The sequence below is a fragment of the Colobus angolensis genome, unplaced genomic scaffold, assembly GCF_000951035.1.
Source record: "Colobus angolensis palliatus isolate OR3802 unplaced genomic scaffold, Cang.pa_1.0 Scaffold141, whole genome shotgun sequence".
NCBI lineage: Eukaryota > Metazoa > Chordata > Mammalia > Primates > Cercopithecidae > Colobus > Colobus angolensis.
Genome location: NW_012114500.1, coordinates 984,670 through 992,242, shown reverse-complemented (window position 1 = coordinate 992,242; position 7,573 = coordinate 984,670). Strand labels below are relative to the sequence as shown.

The window sequence follows — 7,573 nt, the reverse complement described above, 5'->3', positions numbered from 1 at the left end:
TGTAGAGAAAGCCTCAATCTTCTTAAATAGCATATAAGTGGTCATAAACAGAATGTTGTTAGAAACATGGAGATTCAGTAAAGCCCACTCTGATGAAGTTTCAGATGGAAATGAAGAACTTGCTATTGGAAATGGTAGGAAAAGCCATCCTTGTTTTAAAGTGGCAAAGAGCTTGGCTGAATTGTGTTCATGTTCTAGTGTTTTGTGGAAGGTGAAACTTGCAAAAAATGAAATTGGATATTTGGTTAAAGAAATATCTAAGCAAAATGTTGAAGAACCTGCACAGTTTCTCTTGACATGGCTTACAGTAAAGTGCAAGAAAAGAAAAATTATTTAAAGACAGAATTTATAATAAAATAAGAAGCAGGTCTTAAAGATTTGGAAAATTCTCAGCCTAGGCATATTGTAAAGAATGAAAAAGGAGGATGCCAAGGGTATGGCCAAGTGACCCTTGATAAGGAGATGAGTAACTGTCAGTGGAAGCCAGGTGCTATTCTTCAAGACAATGAAAGAATAACCCCAAAGGCATTTAGAATGTCCCTTCCATCACAGGTTCAGAGTGCCAAGGTCTGGAGGACACAATGATGCCAAGTGTGGCCTTGGGTGCCTGCAAGACCTCACACAAGTCTCTGCTCCCTGCATTCTGGCACAGTGCTCCTCAGCTGCCCCAGATATGGCTCCAGTGGCCCAGGTGTACTGAAGTTTACAATAGCCACCTTTCTGGAGGGCAGGTGATAAACCTTGGTAGCATCCATGCTATGCCAACCCCAGCACAAAGTGCAGTGTGCAAAGTAAACAAGCTGTGGGAATATGGCTGCCTCCCTAGGTTTGGAAGGATGTTGCAGAGATCAGCAGAGCCCAGGCACAGAATGGCCTGCCACAGGAGTGTGTTATTACTGATAGCCCCTATTAGGGCAATGCCTAGCGATGCCATGGGGACAGGACATCCTCCAACACCATATACTGTTAAAGCCACTAGCATGCAACTCCAGCCTGAGAGAACCAAAGGCACCAGACTTCTACCCATGACAACTGCAGGATGGGCTGTACCCAGCAAAGCTATGGGTGCTACTGGAGATTTGAGGACCCAGCCCCAGCCAGTGTGTCTGGAAGATGGGAATTCCAGTCAAAGAAAATTATTTTCAAGCCTTAAGATGTAACATTTGCCCTCTTCAGTTTTAAACTTGGTCAGGACCTATTATCCATTTTATTTCCTATTTTTTCCTTTTGCAATGGGAATGTCTGTCCTAGACCTGTCCTACCACTGTATTTTGAAAGCACCTAACTTGTTTGATTTCATAAGCTCACAGCTGGAGGAGGATTTGCCTTAGGATGAATCACACCTTTGAGTCTCACCCATATCTGATTTAAATGATAGTTGGATGAGACTCTGGACTTGAATTATTGATGCTGAAATGAGTTAAGATTTGGGGGGCTGTTGGGATGGAATGAATGTATTTTTCATGGGAAAATGATAAAATTTTAAGGACCTAGAGGTGAGATGCTATGGCCTGCATGTTTGTATTCCCCCAAAATTCGTATGGTGAAACTGAATCCCCAATGCAATAGTATTAAGAGATGGGGCCTTCATAAGAAAGGGTGAATTCATGTCCTTTGCAGGAACATGGATGAAGCTAGAAACCGTCATTCTCAGCAAACTAACACAAGAAGAAAAAACTAAACACTGCATGTTCTCACTCATAAGTAGACATTGAACAATGAGAACGCATGGACACAGGGAGGGGAACATCACACACCAGGGCCTGTCATGGTGTGGGGGTCTAAGGAAGGGATAGCATTAGGAGAAATACCTAATGTAGGTGACAGGTCAATGAGTGCAGCAAACCACCATGGTACGTGTATACCTATTTAACAAAACTGCACGTTCTGCGCATATACCCAAGAACTTAAAGTATAATAAAAAAATTAAAAAGAGGTGGGGCCTTTATGAAGCAGTTAGGTCATGAGGGATGAGTCCCCATGAATGGGATTAGTGCCTTTATGAAAGAGGCCTCAGAGAACTACCTCATCCTTTTTACCATGTGAAGACACAGAGGAAAGGAGTCACCTATGAACCAGAAAGGAGGCCCTCACTGGACATTGAATCTGCTGATGTTTTCTTGGACTTCCCAGCATCTAGAACTGTGAGATATTTCTGTTGTTTTTAAGTTATCCAGTCTAAAGTATTTTGTTATAGTAGCCCAAATAGACTAAAATACTGACCTTCCACTTAAAATGTTTTTTCCCTGTACCTGTCTTCCAGCCTACTCCCTCACTCCTGGCAGGTCTCTGATTAAAGAACATTTCTCCATGAGGCTACCTCCTTATGTTGAAACTACCTATAACCTTATTCTGCCTTACTTTTTATGAAAATAACAGTCTTGCCTTATGTTTTCATGAAACACATCACCATCTAACATATCACTATCCAACATAATATGTACACATTTTTGTCTCTCTCCTCCATTAAATTATAAACTCCATGAGAGAAGAGATTTTTATTTACACATAGTAGATAGTTATTATCTACTATGTAATGAGATAGTAATGAATAGTGAATGAGTGAGTGAATAAATGAATAGATAAACAAATGAATGAATAAAGTGCTACAGGAGTTCAAAGGAAGGGTAGGTTCCTTCCTGACAAAGAAATAAAGCAAGGTTTATGATGGAGGCAGCACATGAGTTGGTTCTGGAAGAACGGGTAGAATTTGGACAATAAGAAATGGTGCGTGGAGGATTACCAAACCTAAGAGAGCCCATTATCCCCAAATGTAACTAAAACGCTGTATAATCACATCACAAAATATATAAAAATTATATCATTTGAATATTAACCTTAATATCATAATAGTAATGTTAATTACTAGCTAAGTCAAGCATATTTTAAAATTGTTTTTAAAATGTGAAAAAGTGTTTGAAGGCATGAGAGAGGAAGAAGTGGATAGACACTTTTATAGAAGTTGTTAGCAGGGCCCTGGGCACACTCAAGAGTTTTGGAGATGAGTGGGACAGAAGTTGTGGAAAATGTGCCTTCCCTTTCTTGGTAAAATTATAACCCAATAATCCTTAACTAACAGGACTGGGAATACTTTTTCTTAATAAATTGATAGAAGAGAGGATTTTCTAGGAAACAAGGCAAAAAAAAAGCTTAGAGTTAAAGAAAATGTGTGTTTGTATGAATGTGTGCATACATGTGTGTGTATCTGTGTTTGTGTGTGTGTGTGTGTATGTGTGTGTAATGAAATATTGCTTGAATCATGAGGTGTGCAAACAAAGAAAAAGTAGAGGAGCTGCTTTTAGGCAAGGTAACAGTGGGCATGACTCCAGAGAGCATACCGGGATCAATAAATAATTATTGAAAGGATAAATTCTCACGTATTTAAAATACTCTAAGGAGAATCTATCCCAGCATCTGTGGATGATTTCTTAATTCTCCTAAAATTCATTTATCTCCAACATGAGAATCAAATTATGTGCTGATTTTGTCTTCTCTATGGAGAAACGCTGCATCCAAAACAAATGTTATGCCGGAGGGAACCTTAGGGGTTGCTTATTTCAACCACTTTTATTCTCCAATGAGAGAGTGAGTTTCTGAGATGTGTTGAGCCTGTTCAAGGTCACAAAGATGGTTAGTATAAGATCCTGGACAAAGAACCCAGGACTTCTGTCTCCATATTCAGAACTTTCTCCTCTACTAGGCTGATGACTATCCACTGTATTTCTTGTTTTACTGAATAGCAAAGCAAGTCAGGTGGCCAGTACTTGTTGGTGTATTATTTAGTACATCCTGCAGAGCTTGAATTCTGGCTTGTACTTGAGTTTCTTTTGAAAGTCATTACTGGCCTAGCAATTGTTCATTTCATTCATTCACTAAATATTTATGAGCACTTATGTGCAAGGCACTGTGTTAGGTACCAGTGATCCAACAATGAGCACAATATTCATGCCACTGGATTCACAGAACTTGCATTTTGGTGAGGATGGCAGAAAACAACAACAAATGAAATTACTAAATAACGTAGTAAGTGATATGAACAAAACAAAATAACTCTAATACAAAAGAAGGCAACCTACCTTAAATAACATGGCCAGAGAAAGTTGCTAACAAGATGTGTTACGTAGGCTCAATCTGAAATAGGCAAAGGAATCAGGAATTGGAGGAGGTTCTACGCAGATGGAATAGGAAGAGAGAAGCCCTTGAGACAGTAAAGAGCTTAGCATGTCTGGGAAGCTGAGAGAAGCCCTGTGTGTCTGGAGTACAATGAGAGAGGGAGAGTGAACAGAGTTGAGGTCAGGGTGGAGGCAGGGCCAGGTCACATGTGACCTAGACGCTCTGATTTGAAGCTTGAATTTTATATCAAGCACATGAGAAGCCACTAAAGGGTTTTAAGAACTGAATAACATGATTCTATTTACATATTAATAAGAGTTTTCTATGTTAGGCACAATTCTTCCCATTTAAAAAACTAAATTAATCAAATGAAAAAAATGCACTTAATATTAAGGCAGGTGCTATTATTCTCATCATTTTGTAGCTGAAGCAATGGCAGCACAGAAAACTTAAGTAACTTGCTTAAATTCACATTTTTAGTAATAGGAAGAGCCAGGATTCAAACCTAGGTTGTACACTCCAGAGTATTCACTCTAAACCACTACACTTTTGCTTTCTATGTAATCTTATTTGGTATAATAACGAAGGCAGCTATTGCAGAACTCTAGGGGAGAAACAAATAGTGGCATAAATTAGGATCATGGCAATGGAGATAGAGAAAAGCTGCAGGATTTCAGATGTACTTTGGTAGTAGAATTCAGGACTTGATTATTGTATTAGTTCGTTTTCATACTGCTATGAAAAAATACCTGAGACTGGGTATTTTGTAAAGAAAAAGAGGTTTAATGGACTCACAGTTCAACATGGCTAGGGAGGCCTCACAATCATGGCAGAAGGCAAAGGAGGAGCAAAGGCACATCTTACATGGTAGCAGGCAAGTGAGAATGAAAGTCAAGTGGAAGGGGAAACCACTCATAAAACCATCAGATCTCATGAGACTTATTCACTACCACAGGAACAGTATGGGGGAATTCACCCCTATGATTCAATTATCCCCCACTCAGTCCCTCCCACAACATGTGGGAATTATGGAAGCTACATTTCTAGATAAGATTTGGGTGGGGACACAGCCAAATCATATCAATGATGCAGTGGATATAGCTGATAAGGAAAAAAGAGGAATGAAAGATGGCTCTTAATAACAAACCAGGTGGATGGTACTGACATTTATTAAGCTGAGGAAGACTGCTAGAGACATGAAATTAGTTGTAGGGGTAAAAAAAAAAATCAAGGATTTTGACTCAGCTGTTTTAACTTGGACATGTCAAGTAAACTTTTGGTTAAGTCTGGAGCTCAGAGGAATGGATATAAAAATTTGGAAGTCATCTGCATAAAGATGGTATTTAAATCCTTGTTAATAGACAAGGCAACCTAGGGGGAGAGTTTAGAGAAAGAAATAAAGAGGGCCTGAGAATAATCCCTTAGGAACAGCAATATTTCAAGTTTGTTTAGAGAAGAACAAAGGGATCTGAGACACTTTGGACAGTGAAATGGAGGGAGCAGGAAAGGATGATGACAGAACATCCAAGACAGGAGAGGGCTTCTTAAAAAAGGGAGTTGTCGGTCTGTCCTCCAACCGCCTAAGGTGCTGAAAGGAAAGGAGGCTAAGGGGAAGAAAGTGGCCCTGACCCCTGCTGTCATGAAGAAGCAGGAAGCCAAGAAGATGGGAAGTCCCTGTTTGAGAAAAGACCTAAGAATTTTGGCATTGGACAGGATATCCCACCCAAAAGGGACCTCACCTGCTTTGTTAAATGGCCCCGCTACATGCAGTTGCAGCAGCAAAGGGCTGTCCTCCATGAGTAGCTGAAAGTTCCTTCTGCCATTAACCAGTTCACTCAGGCCTTGGACTGCCAGTTACTCAACTGCTTAAGCTGACCCACAAGTGCAGTTCAGAGACAAAGCAAGGGAAGAAGCAGAGACTGTTGGCTGGGCTGAGAAGAGAGCTGACAGCAAAGGGTCTCTCCCCATTAAGAGACCACCTGTCCTTCAAGCAGTTTTAACCCTGTCACCACCATGGTAGAGAACAAGAAGTCTCAAATGGTGGTGATTGAACATGATGAGGATCTCATCAAGCTGGTTGTCTTTCTGCCTGCCCTGTGTTGTAAAATATGGGTCCCTTACTGCCTTATCAATGGGAAGGCAAGACTGGGAAGTCTAGTCCACAGGAAGACCTGCACCACTGTCGCCTTCATATCGTTTAACTGGGAAGACAGAGGAGCTTTGATGAAGTTGATGGAAGCTATCAGGACCAATGACAATGACAGGTATAATGAGATCTGCTACCACTGGGAAGGTAATGTCCTGGGTCCTAAATCTGTGGCTCACATTGCCAAGCAGGAAAAGGCAAGAGCTGGAACACTTGCTACTAAACTGGGTTAACTGTACACTGTTGAGTTTTCTGTATACAAAAATAATAATTCTCCCAGGTAATATAATGAGATCCATCCCTACAAAATAAATAAATTAGCCAGGCATGATGGTGTGTGCCTGTAGCCCCAGCTACTCTGGAGGCTGAGGTAGGAGAATCACTTGGGCCCAGGAGGTCAAGGATGCAGTGAGCCATGATCAAGCCACTGCACTCCAGCCTGGGCAACAGAGAGAGACCCCATCTCCAAAATAAATAAATAAACAAACATAATTTTTATAGATAATAAAAATTTGCCTTCAAAAACAAGGGGATTATCAATATGTCATATGCTGCTGAAAAGTCAAACAGGGTAAATTAAATCACCTATATCACTTGACTCCAGAGTCTCCACAAAGCTCTCATCCCTTAAGAAACTTCCACTCAGCTCCCACCTGTATGAAAGTCCATATTTAGACCTCCATCCTTTTTTTATTACATTCAATGTCCCATGAGTGAAATACCAAATTGAGTCACTTCTACTCCCTAGAGGGAATAAATTTCAGATCATGTCTGGATACTGGAGATTTGATAAAGAAAAAGAGAGACATAGAAAGAGAGAGAGAGACATGAGTATGGGCTAGTGACAGTACTGTTAAAGTTGGAATGAGGGAAAGGCAGAAACAAGGAGCATGGGAGATATCAAAAGGCAACTGCAGCTATTTTACGCATTTGTCTGGGACCTGCTCACTGCACTGAGTCATTCCTGTTTCATGCTGGTATTCTGGCTGACATTTGGTTTGATGCATGAGTATAAAATCTCCCTTATCCCCTTCAGGGGATGCTGTCTTTCTACATGATACACCATTGGTAATGAAGTTCTTGATAAACCCTCTTCACTGTCTTTATTACACCTAGTATATTTTATATCCTAATCCATTTGAGGTAGGATTAGGGACAAAATAAGGAACAAAACTTTTATTAATCTACAAACACTACATGATGCTATCATTTGATTGATGGAGACATAGAGACTGAGAAAGACATCTCAGATGATGTGTGTCTTCAGACCCACCTACAACCCAAACTAGACCAATCCACAGCCTTCAGAAAACT

General features: G+C 40.4%; 1 pseudogene; it reads left to right on the top strand.

Annotated features, from left to right (window-relative positions):
- Positions 1-3,259: 3,259 nt before the first annotated feature.
- On the top strand, positions 3,260-6,492 carry LOC105506926 (annotated as a pseudogene).
- The last annotated feature ends 1,081 nt before the right edge of the window (positions 6,493-7,573 follow it).